The sequence below is a fragment of the Canis aureus genome, chromosome 8, assembly GCF_053574225.1.
Source record: "Canis aureus isolate CA01 chromosome 8, VMU_Caureus_v.1.0, whole genome shotgun sequence".
NCBI classification, from domain to species: Eukaryota; Metazoa; Chordata; class Mammalia; order Carnivora; family Canidae; genus Canis; species Canis aureus.
In genome coordinates this window covers 27,683,303-27,696,180 of record NC_135618.1, presented here as the reverse complement: position 1 = coordinate 27,696,180, position 12,878 = coordinate 27,683,303, and the positions used below count along the sequence as shown (strand labels likewise).

Below are 12,878 nucleotides of genomic sequence, written 5' to 3'. Positions count from 1 at the left end.
TAAGTTTATACTGTCACTAGCGATGTTTTCAGAATTACTTCAGTTGTTGAATTTCATATTCTAAGGGCAAGATTAAATTGATGGAAAAGCAAATGGCCTATAAACATTAAGTCTCCAATAAGTTTCTATAATAAAAAGACAAATTTAATCAGTACATATTATAACATCATACATAAAATATAAAGCATATCCAATAGTCTTATGTGGAAACCATTAGGTGTTTGGGTTTCTCTATACACTAAAATGATGCCACATCATTTTTAATATTGTCATAATGCATCATTTTATTTTATTTTCTTAAGAAGTCTGTGAGTTCATTAAGGCATTGATATTCTTTTTTTTAAAGATTTTATTTATTTATTCATGAGAGACACAGTGAGAGAGGCAGAGACACAGGCAGAGGGAGAAGCAAGCTCCATACAGGAAGCCTGATGCGGAACTTGATCCCCAAAATTCCGGGATCACGTCCTGAGCCGAAGGCAGATGCTTAACCGCTGAACCACTGATGGGTGTCCCCCATCATTATTTTTAAAAAATGGAAAACTCTCCCAACCTTCAGAACCTAAGACAACAGAGGTGGAGTAGAGAGTGGGCCACACAAGAGGTGAAGGACTACGGCTGGGAATGAATTTGTTCAAGATCTCATTCATTCAAACATTTACAGGGTACCTACTAAATACCAGGGATGCGGGACTACAGAAACCAGTAAAAGACACTTCTGATCTCAAGAAATTCAGAGTCTAGAGAGGAAGAAACCTCAATACACTATCTGCTTCTGTGCAAATGCAATAAAGATACATGCAAGTAAGGAGGCAAGGAAAGGGTATTGCAAGAAAAGGAAGTAGTGTGGACAATCTCACCAGAGAAAACCGTAATGACATAGAGAAGTGTCATGACAGTTTAAGGCTGATGGAGAACAAAGTAATAATCATGGAGTAAAAAAAAGGAAGGAAGAAAGGAGGTAGCCTCTAAACTTTGTTAAGAAGTTTCTCATCATTACTCTAGAGAGACAATGAAGCACTGAAGGGTTTCATGCAAGTGAATGGTGTGATTGGACCTGCATTTTTCAGTACACCATGATGATTTCCTAAAATCTGAAACCAAGGAGCAAACTGCATCTAAAAGAAGGCTATTTCAATCAATCCAACAAGTGATGATAATGGTATGAAACAGAGGAAGGAAGGGGATGGATATAAGTATATTGGATGTGAAAGTGGCAGCACTTGATAAATCTTGGAGGGAGAGTGAAGAATGACTTCCAAGTTTTTAGCTTGGTTGTCGTAGTGGAACCTCGTAGTGTCACAGTTCTTTTTTCCCCCAAGAGACTGAGCTGAGGTTTTTTAGGTCCTAAGACACTGCCCCTTGTACTTGAGACATTTCTATTGTTTTCTGAGGACTGACTAAAGCAATAGTGAGTTGACTAATAGCAATGAGTCAGCATGATGATGTCTGAAACCACCGGAATGGGTGAAATTATAGGGAGAAGAGGAAATGGGAAAAGAGCAGTGTGCTAAGACCGGACTCCAAGAAACATCAATATTTAAGTAGTAGGCTGAGGAAAATGAACCAGGAAGAAAATAACGAAGAAATGAATCAGAGAACTATCAGGACACTTAAGAGGACACAGTGTTACAGATGACAAAGGATCAGTTTTAGGAAGGAAGGGGTGATGTCCAGTACCAAATAGAGCAGGTATAGTTAATTTAATTAAGATAAGGTCAAACAAATCCGTAAGAGTTAGTAAGGTCCAAACTGGTTTTGTTCACTGCGGCATATACTCAGCACTCAGTGAAATGTCTAGTAGAACTTCTCTGGACATTTAACATACTAATTTACATTATGAATTCCCAAGAAGACACAGTATGAGTTCCAAATTGATGGAATCCTTCTTTCATATAAGAGACGGTATCTCAAGGCCATTTGAGTTCCTTATAAAACTATTTGGGAAATACTGCAAAGAGATAATAATCATATAGCAATGTATATAAACATACACACAGAGCAAAAAACTGGAAGGAAACAATGTGTTAAAAGTGGCTGCTTTCGTGAAGAACACTCAATTACTTGAGGCGTGAAGAACACTCAATTACTTGAGGCGACTGTCAGGGAAGGCTTCTCAGGGAGGTAGGTGGGTATTACCTGAGACCTTGAAGTCCAGTAGGAAAAATGTTGGATTGTCCTGTGTGTGTGTGTGTGTGTGTGTGTGTGTGTGGTAAGAGGAGGATGTCAGTGGAGGGTATGATGGCCAAGAGTGTCTGAGGTAAAGGAACAGCATAGGCAAAGACCAGAAGACAGGAAACACTGTAGCTTCTTTCAGTATCTGAGGTCTAAGGAGGAGAGCAGTAAAAGAGGAGGCTGCGAGATGAGGACAGGTGAAACTGAAAAGGCGACTTGAAATAGGCCTCTTACATTACATGCAGGCCAGGGATGCCGGAGTGGCTCAGCAGTTAAAGAGTCTGCCTTTGGCTCAGGGCGTGATCCTGGAGTCCCTGCATAGAGCCTGCTTCTCTGTGTCTCTCATAAATAAATAAAATCTTAAAAAAAAAGTTACATGCAGGCCTCTACTTGCACATGCCAGGGTACCTGAAACATCTGAAGCCAGAGAGTAACATCACATTATAGGATTGTCTTTTTGGAACAATAACTTACACGGCAATGTGGCAAAGACTCTGAAAGGATGGGAGGAAGACCAGAAGACAGGCTTGGGGTGGGGAGGGGGAAGTAACAGTAATTGGGATAAGATAGTAAGTAGTAGGGATGAAGAAAGTGAATGAATTAAAAAAACACTTAAGAGGATGATTCAAAGGACTCAGTGACTGACTAGATGTAGCAGAGAACATTAAGGGAAGATCAAAGATGGAAAGATTTCTGTGTCTCATTTAGTCAACCAGGCAGTGAGGAAAGGGAAAAAAAACAAAAGATTAATTCATTTTAGGCATACTGGTTTGAGAAAAACATGTACAACTGAACTTGAAGGCAACAAATTGAGGAAGATACGGAAGAAATAGATTACTATCTATTCATAAAAAGCATTCATAAAACATTCATAAAAACCAATACAAAAGCACTAAGACACCACAAAAATAATAAAAATAATTTTAAAAATAGCTAATAACATTCTATCCTATGGGAATAACCACAAACATTCAGAAAAAGTTCTACCATAAAGATGTTCATGACAGCATCACTTATAGTAGGAAATATGTAAATCTAAATGTCCAACCTTTAAATCAGATAGAATAATATACAGCCAAAAACTGTTTATGGATCATCCTTAATGATATGTGAAAATGTTTATGGCAATGTAAAAATAAAAGCAAGATATAAAGGTATACATGTAGAATAACTTCAACTATGAAAAAAAACAAAAACTCACTTCAATGTTAATTAAGTAGCAATTTTAAGGGATGTAAAATTATGTTGTTCTGAACTCTCTAAATCTTTTTTAACATGCGTGCTTATACTTTAAATATTAGCAAAATGTTTGCTTATTTAAGAGAACTGGGACAGCCCAGGTGGCTCAGTGGTTTAGCGCTGCCTTCGGCCCAGGGTGGAGACCTAGGATCGAGTCCCACGTCAGGCTCCCTGCATGGAGCCTGCTTCTCCCTCAGCCTGTGTTTCTGATTCTCTCTTTGTCTCTCTCATGAATAATAAATAAAATACTTTTAAAGAGACAAAAACTAAAATGGAAAAAGGCAATTAGACATACTGTACCTTCTGAGCCATTCTCTCATTATTTCCCAAAATTGGGAGGAAAAAGTGTGTGTGTGTGTGTGTGTGTGTGTGTGTGTGTGTTTTAAGATTTATTTATCTTAGGGATGCCTGAGTGGCTCAGAGGTTGCACTTTTACCTTCTTCGACTCAGAGCATGATCCTGGTCCTGGGATCCAATCTTGCACTGGCTCCCTGCAGGAAGCCTGCTTCTCCCTCTGCCTCTCTCTGTGTCTCTCACGAATAAATAAATAAAATCTTTTAAAAAATTATCTTAGAGATGGAGTGAGCGAGAGAGCGTGCACATGAGCATGCACACAAGTGGGGGGAGGGGCAGAAAGAAAGAATCTCCAAGGTGACTTCCCACTGAGGGAGGCTCCTCAAGGGGAACTGGACTTGGGGCTCCATCCCACAACCCATGAGATCACGACCTGGGCCTGAAACCAACAGCTGGATGCTCAACCAACTGAGCCATCCAGGCTCCCCTGTAAACATTTTTTTTTAAGTTTTTATTCATGTATTTATGAGAGACACAGAAGGAGAGGCAGACACAGGCAGAGGGAGAAGCAGGCTCCACGCAGGGAGCCTGATGTGGGACTTGATCCCAGGGTCCTGGGATCACAACACTCCACCACTGAGCCACCCAGGTGCCCCATACATATTTTTAAAGCAAGGAGGGGGGTTTAGGTGGGGGGTTTAGGTGGGTGTACTAAAGTACTAGCAATTTTGAGAGCTGTATTATATCCATATTTATCTCTTTTGTTTTGAATAAATTCAAAAGTAGCACGAGATCTTGGGGGCATCTGGGCGGCTCAGTCAGTTAAGTGTCCAACTCTTGATCTCAGCTCAAATCTTGAGTTCAAGCCCCAAACTTGGGGGCTTAAAAAAAAAAAAAAAGTAATACAAGATCTTAATAAAATTGACAAAATTTAAAAATATTTTACTGATTTAAAATTATAAATTCTTCTAGGCAGGACTTTTGACACAAGGGCTAGTGGTTTTAATGGACTCTCTATCCACAAGCAAAACTCCAGGGCAATCAAAGAATATTAGGGTCATGGCCTGGGCAGAAAGACCAGGGGAAGGTTCATAGACAAGTAGCGGCAGATATCTGACCAGTGAGTAGTTTATACAGCATCAAGCGTAGAGAGTTCAGATCATAATATTATATATATATCAACAGATAGCATTTGAGGATGCTCAAGAGAATTCAGAGGTACAAAAGAAGACAAATCTGAACATAAACTGCTACATACCCAACCCCAAATGCCAAGATATGTCACCTACAACCATAATAATTACCATACCAAAAGTCCTCCATTCAGCTGAGTAATTTCTCTCCTATAGAGAGAAGGTTTTATGGCAGTCACCTCTAACTTCAACCTCAGAAGTCAGGGACGATATCCTTTAATCTCACTTCTACCCTCCAATCTAATTCTCATTTTCCAAATCATACTTTCCATTAGTAACAAAGTATGGTTTCATCATCTAGGCTTTTGGCCAAGCCTTTTAAAATCTATTTACTTATTCTTATAGTCTGTAACACAAAATAGCTTCCACAAATTTGTATTTTGCTAAGTAAAGTAAGTACCTGTTTCATTTTATTTACCCTAAACTTACCTTTTTCAAGCTCATGCTCTCTGAGACAGACCCTATGCTTTATTATTCTATGATCTGGCGCATCTGGTAAATGCATAACACTTACGTGCTTAATGAATGTTTGTGGAACTTGAATGAATTACTCTGTAAATCCTTTCTATCACTATAGGTATTCAGTGTAAATACTGTATTTAAATACTGTTAATGGGCGCCTGGGTGGCTCAGTTGGTTAAGCATCCACCATCCATCTGCCCAGGTCATGATTCCAGAGTCCTGAGCCCCATGGTGGACTCCCTGCTCATCAAGGAGCCTGCTTTCCCACTCCCTTTGCCCCTCCCCCTGGCTCCTTCTCTCTCTCTCTCTCTCTCTTGCCCGCGCTCTCTCTCTCTCAAATAAATCTTTAAAAAAAAATAAACACGGTTAGAAGAGCATATTTATGAATTAATCTAGCAATGTCGCCTATTAATACCCTCCTCTATGAATCACTATCTCACTGTTGGCTACCATATCCCTGTAGCCCATATTTAGGTCACAGATACGCTAGATTAAAATCATAATGAAAGAGTACCACTGAAAACTTTTAGTGGTTTACATTCAAAATCTTATTTACTCTTCCTAACAACCTTTCCAATTGGACGCTATCATCTCCATTTTACAGTCTAATGCAGCAAACAAGAGATGGAATGGAGTCTATCCAGGCAACTCCAGAGCCCAACTCTGGAGTTAGGCTGGTTGCACTGGTTGGGTTATACTGAATACACTGCCACAGACTGTCACTCTTTTAATTGTAGGGATCCAGTTTTTTTTTTTCATTTTTGTATTCAACGTGTAGCACAATGCCTGGTATATAAGGGGTATTTCGTGACCATGGATTGATTTGAGAGCCCTAATCACGCAGTTACTAAGCTGCTAGCGAAATTAAGTTAGTCACTTCACCTCTCTCAGCAGTGAGAGATGAAGTATTACCTACAGCCTTGTCTAGCTCCCAAATTTTGAGTCTGTAATTGCCCAATCAATATGGATTTATGAATTCAGCAGTTATTATGCAGGATGTTGACTTTAATAACTTATGTTGTATACTTATCGGTGTGAACCAGGGGCTTATGTAGATTGTTAGCCAAGTCTAGAAGTAATTCTACCTATAACTGGGCATTATAATCCCATTTCTTCTTCTTTTTTTTTTTTTAAGATTTTATTTATTTACTCGTGAGAGACACAGAGAGAGAAAGAGAGAGAGAGGCAGAGACACAGGCAGAGGGAGAAGCAGGCTCCATGCGGGGAGCCTGACCTGGGACTCAATCCCAGGTCTCCAGGATCACGCCCTGGGCCGAAGGTGGCACTAAACTGCTGAGCCACCGGGGCTACCCTATAATCCCATTTATTAAACAGAATTTATGATGTCAGTAAACAATGAGAGCAAGCTAAACTGAGGCTCATTCTTTAAAACAACTGGCCTAGACTATTAAAAATATCATAAAAAACAATATCCTAAAAAACAGCAAAAAAGTTATTTTACACTGAAGAGACATGGCAACTAAATGTAATGATTAAATTCTGTATTCAAAAAAAGGACAAATATACAGGAGTTTATTGGGACAATTAGAGAAATGTTATTATAGCCAAAATATTAGCTAGTAGTATTATATTGTTACATTTTTCTGAATGTGGTGATACTACTGTAGTTATGGGGAGAATATCCTTTTTCTCAGGTCATAAATTCTCCATGTTTAAGGGGTAAAGTGTCTTGATGTCTACAACTAACTCAATGATTCAGAAAAAAATGAGAGAAAGGAAAAAATGTGGCAAAAAGTTAATTTGTGATTGTGAATCTATGGGATGGGCAAATGAATACACATTATGGTATTTTTTGCAACTTTTTTATAGTTTTGAAGATTCTCAAAATAAAAGTTGGGAAAAATTAAAAAAGAAAAAAGAACCAAAATAAGGTATAAGAGAGAATAATTTTGAACTTAGAATTTAAGTTATCAATCAAAAATGAGGGCAAATTATAGCCTCCAGAAAGAAACACTGAATTTTCTCTGAACCATACACAACAAAGCTGAAATATGACAATATGAAAGTCTTACACACAAAAAAGACAAAGATGCTGCTTGGTTACGGCATCTAAGAATTGTAGCTTTTCATAAAAGAACATTAAAAAAAATAGTGTAACTACAAAGCCACTTTCATGGATCCTAACACATTACGGTATAACTAGAAGAAATACAAGACTTGACTGCTAGTATCTGATATCCTTTGTCACAAACTCAGTGTTTTTCTTATTTTCTGACTTTAATCAAGCAAAGCAAGATACATTACTTTTGTAGAGCAAAAAGAAAACAAAACCGATCCTCAATTTCCTGGAAGTATGAATCACTGTGAACATGTTGCAACACTACTTTACTAATTAAGCCATTTTGGCTTAATTTGCAGTGAGACCTCAGATTTTACTAATATGCTATGTATCAATTCTAAAGACAGATATTTAATATTTGTATTATCACAGAAGTGAAGATGTATTGGTTGGATCGGTCCTAAACAGAAATTAAACACACTTCTTAAACTTACTCAACAAAAATATGATGAGATCAAGTTTTACTCTTAAAAAAACTCTAGAGCTTAAGATTGTATTACCTTGGGGTAAATTTTTTTTAAAGTCATCTCTACACCCAGTGTGGGGCTTGACCTTACAACCCCAAGATCAAGAGTTGCATACCCCACCAACTAAGCCAACCAGGATCCCCACTTTGTGGTAAATTTTAAAAAGATTAAGCAACATGACCATCTATCCCATCCCCCTCCATTCTCAGGAGGAAAAGATGTAACTTAAATCAAGTTAAGCCATCATTACATTAAGTGCTTAGCCCCAAGAACACCTAATGGGTTACATGGTTCAAATGACTACAAACTGAACTAACAAGGTAAAATAAAATAAAAAACAAAAAACCACCATCAATACAAAAATCAAACTGTCACCAATGTGTAGAATGGAGCCTAAACTTGGTGTAAACTCTAATTATTCAATTCATATAGCTTTTAAAAGAGATTCTATTTATGTATTCATCAGAGACACAGAGAGAGGCAGAGGCACAGGCAGAGGGAGAAGCAGGCTCCCTGCGGGGACCCCATGTGGGGACTCTGGGATCAAACCCTGAGCCAAAGGCAGCCAAGGCAGCCACTAACCACGAACCACACAGGCGTCCCAATTTATACAGCTTAATGAAGTATTACCTACCACTCCTTGTTTTACAAAGAGACTCCCTAAGAAGGAAAAGTATTTCATGTAGTAGAATTCATAATTGTGTTTACACATTATTGATAAAATAGATCCATTATGTAAAATAAGCTACTACTTCATCTGGCCCTGAAAGAGACAAAACCATTTCAGGGATCTTGATATACCCTGGCTGAAACTGTCAAAGTCAAAATAATGCTAAAAGACAAGTTGGGCTTTAAATAATAGAAAACCTTAATTCATAAATACCTGTCAGAATGCTATCTGGGGAAAGCTATTCTTTTTAAACTTCAAACTTTGGTAGCTGTACATGGGTTACAGATCAACTATTCATAAATTCCAGCAGATGCTATGATTATTGGGAGGCAGGTCTTCAAACTACATTAGGATGAACTGGGTATATAATCTTAAAAAAAAAAAAAAAGCTTACTAATTTATCCTCAAACATACTAACCTAAAGCAGATGCTGAACCATACGATGGAGGTAAGGAGGTCAGTCACTCACAGGACCGTCTGCCACACACTTGCCACAGACAGTATATAGACATCCTGATGTTTCTAGGCGGGGCTAGTGACTTCAAAGGACACTTGCTTTTTGAAGGCACTGCAGCCCTCCTCCCGGCTCATATGCTAACAGCCACAGGCAAATTATTTAGCAGCTCTTGGCACTAAGAGCTGTCCTGCGGCTGCCACTGCCAGTCTTTATAGGTGAAGGATGCAAAGGCTCAGAGCTTGGGTCCAGACTTTTGAAAGGGTTACTGACTCCTACTTATGTCCTTAAAATCCAAAATACAGGAATAAAAATCTGGTGCTCTGCTTTTTCGGGTATATTTCATTTTGCAAATACCAATTCTACTTTTTTTCAGGTACTTCCAACAAAGCAACTCACATTTGCCATCTGTCTATCAAATCTTTAGTCATTTTACCAATTTATTTGTGAAAGAATTGGACATTTTTCACTTTGTCAGAGATGCAGTCCTTCAACTGTAGTAACAAAACAAAGATCATATAAAAAATAAGCAAACTTCAAAAAGTCATTTAAAAGTTCTATATTTAGGGCAGCCCCGGTGGCTCAGTGGTTTAGCGCCTGCCTTCGGACCAGGGCATGATCCTGGAGACCTGGGATCGAGTCCCACGTCGGGCTCCCTGCATGGAGCCAACTTCTCCCTCTGCCTATGTCTCTGCCTCCTCTCGCTGTGTCTCTCATGAATCAATCAATCTTAAAAGAAAAAGAAGTTCTATATTTGGGACACCTGGGTGGCTCAGCAGTTGAGTGTCTGCCTTCAGCTCAGGGTGTGATCCTGGAGACCCGGGATCGAGTCCCACGTGGGGTTCCCTGTGGGGAGCCTGCTTTTCCCTCTGCCTGTGTCTGCCTCTCTCTGTGTGTCTTTCATGAATGAATAAATTCTTTAAAAAAAAAAAGTTCTATTTTTGATAACACAAATAAATACCTCATCTATGTAACTCTTTAGCTCTTAGCCTCTAACAAGAATGTTTATTTTTTTAATTTATTTTTATTTTTTTTAAAGATTTTATTTATTCATGAGAGACACACACAGAAAAAGAGAGAGAGAGAGAGAGGCAGAGACACAGGCAGAGAGAGAAGCAGGCTCCATGCAGGGAGTCCGACGTGGGACTTGATCCCAGGTCTCCAGGATCACGCCCTGGGCTAAAGGCAGACGCTCAACCGCTGAGCCACCAGGGCTGCCCCCCCCCCCCCCTTGGTAAGAATTTAACAAAATTGGAAGCATTCTAAAGTGTCAGAATGCACTTTTAACTCAACCATCTTCAAAGGTCTGCACTGAATGAGATACAAAAAAATGCCACACTCATTAAAATTTGTAACCAAAACCTGCCTTTCTACATAAGGATGCTTCAAAAAGCAAATTCACCAATAATGCTACAATCACTTTCATCAGTAAAATTGTATACAGTAAACAATTAAATATACACTTACTGAATTTAATCTGTGGAACTATTCTGTAGTTGGTAGGCATGTTCTCCCCCCCCCCCCCCCAATAGAACTATTCTTAAACTTTTGGGAGTTATGGACTCTTTGGGGAATCTCTCAAAAAATGGATAGTCAAAGAAAATTGTGCAAACAACTTCAGGGTGTACAGACCCAGGTTTAAAACTCCTGATACAGAATCACACCCTTTCATGCGATTTCCCTTAACTGTGTACAACTCAAATGGGCAGTGTTATTAGTTTCAAGCATATTCAAATACAATTTCAAGAAAAGAAAAACATTTAGTAACAACGATTAACCAGGTTCATTTAGAAGGGTTCACAATTGGTAACTTGGCTAATACAGCTTACAAAGATGTCATTAGCAGAAAGATGAAGCAAAATAACTTCATGAACTAAAGAAAACGGAAAGGATCAAGTCAGTATCATTGGCCAAGGACCCAAAATACTAATCAGAGACTGTCAAGTGTGACGATATAGCCTCAGACACCTGACTCTGAATGAATCCACCACCAGTGGAACTTAAACACACACACAAAATGCAATGCCAAATGGCAATTTTATTCCCTTTCTTAAAAAATGTTCGTAAGGGCAGTCTGACCAATTACAAGGAGAGAGGTAGAAAAGCAGGTGCCATTTTAAAAATTTCTACAACTATAATACACTTTTTTTCATTACAGCTAGAGAAGGTTAAAATACAAACACTGTAAAAAATTACCCTGGCACTGCTAGAAATATAAATATCTCATATATATATATATTTTTTTTTAAACAATTTAGGAATAAACACAATTACAACAAAAAATTTAGGAATGCACTAGCACATACTTTTTTTTAAAGAACACACTTTTAAACTCAGGCCCTATAAGATTCAAAGATGCATAAACAAAGTTTCTATTCTAAAGAGGTGTCCACTGCTTTTAGAATGGAAAGTGCAACCCAAGTGTATAAAGATGATAAATAATAATACTCACAAGCCCACAGTTCTCAATAAAGGTTTCATTTATTCTATGTCCCCTCTTAAAAACTTGGTGTAAAAACTGTGTTTTGTCTCCAAAAGCAAGCAATGAATTCACCACAACTTGAACAACAAGATAAATAATAAAAATCTCTTCCAAATCTCACAGCATGTGGATGAAAGCATCTGCTATAAAGTGAATCAAACGAAACTCCAAAGAGGTAACAAAATTGAACTTTACCGCACGAAAAAGGAAGGTGTGTTTCTTGGTCGGAGCTCCATTCTAAATCTTTTGCAAATACTGATCTTAAAATTCATTTGCTTTTATAAAATGCAATCCTTTAGTTGCTTCTATTTTGTAGATTTTATGTAGAATTTAAAATATCAGGTCCCTATGGTTAACAAGGACAACCAGTATTCTTTCATGCTGTTTCTCCCCCCACATATTGGTTCTGACCAACTTCATCAAAAGGGCCTGACTACTCGTAACTGAATTAATCAAAGTAATGTGCTAATTAATCAAAGCACAACAAAATGATCTAAGGACTTGAAAGTTTTTCTCACTACATGTCAAAGCTATGATATCTAAATTTACAGTTCGCTAAAAGTGTATTCTGAAGTTGCTTCGTATGTCCCAAGCTTTCTAAATTTTAGTTTATTGACTGGGACGCTATTCTGAAATGTCAAAAAAAAAAAAAAAAAAAAGTTGTCATCTATTTCAAATGAATTCGGGGAAATGCTCAGTGGTGGCCTAATGACTGTACGTAATTAGCAGTACGCTAGCAGTCGTTCCGGGCTCCCAACTACATAATGTTGGAATAAACACTAATATGGGATTAAAGGGAATCGTTTCTGCACACTTCTCAGGAAAGTGAAATACGTATTCTACCTTTGCATTCTATTTCAGAACGTGATATCCAGGAATGCAACAAAGACGGGAGAGTGTAGCAACGGAGAAATTTCAGCATAAAAAAAAAAAGTATAGGCGCGTTCAATGTTCAATTAAAAGCCCTACGTCCCCTGCTGGCTAGCGACAGCACACTGCATAAAGTTTATTGTGATGACAACTGTTTCTAAAAAGCACAATTTTTTCCTGCCCTCTACCTGTCTTCCTTTCAAAGCGTCTCCGCATCCTCAGGCCGTGGTAATTCGACGTAGCATCCTTTATCGTAAAATGAACGAGGTGGTTACCGCTCTGTGGACACTAGGCCCCGGCGTCCTCCGTGACGCCTCAGGCCCCGCGAGGTGGGGGGAAGCCCCCGCGGGAGCGCGTCGCCCGCACCGGCCGCCGCTCGAGCGCTGACCGAACGCGGCGCCAGAGCAGAGCGACGGCGCTCGGGGCCCCGCGGGGCGCCGTGCCAGAGGCCACCCGGGCGGCAGCATATGGGAGGCCGGGGGCTGCTCCCCG

The 12,878-nt window shown here is 39.0% G+C and overlaps 1 protein-coding gene across 2 annotated transcripts in view; it reads right to left on the bottom strand.

Annotated features, from left to right (window-relative positions):
* The window catches only part of SLC71A1 (solute carrier family 71 member 1), a 39,027-nt gene that overhangs the window by 25,554 nt on the left and 595 nt on the right, over positions 1 to 12,878 (bottom strand). Inside the window, exon 1 of one of the 2 annotated variants that reach the window (XM_077905579.1) lies at positions 12,575 to 12,727. The exons of the other annotated variant lie outside the window; for it this stretch is intronic. The gene's annotated coding sequence lies outside the window, so the exon portion shown is untranslated. Of the gene's footprint in view, positions 1 to 12,574; positions 12,728 to 12,878 lie in introns of those variants that run through there. 2 annotated transcript variants of the gene reach the window in all.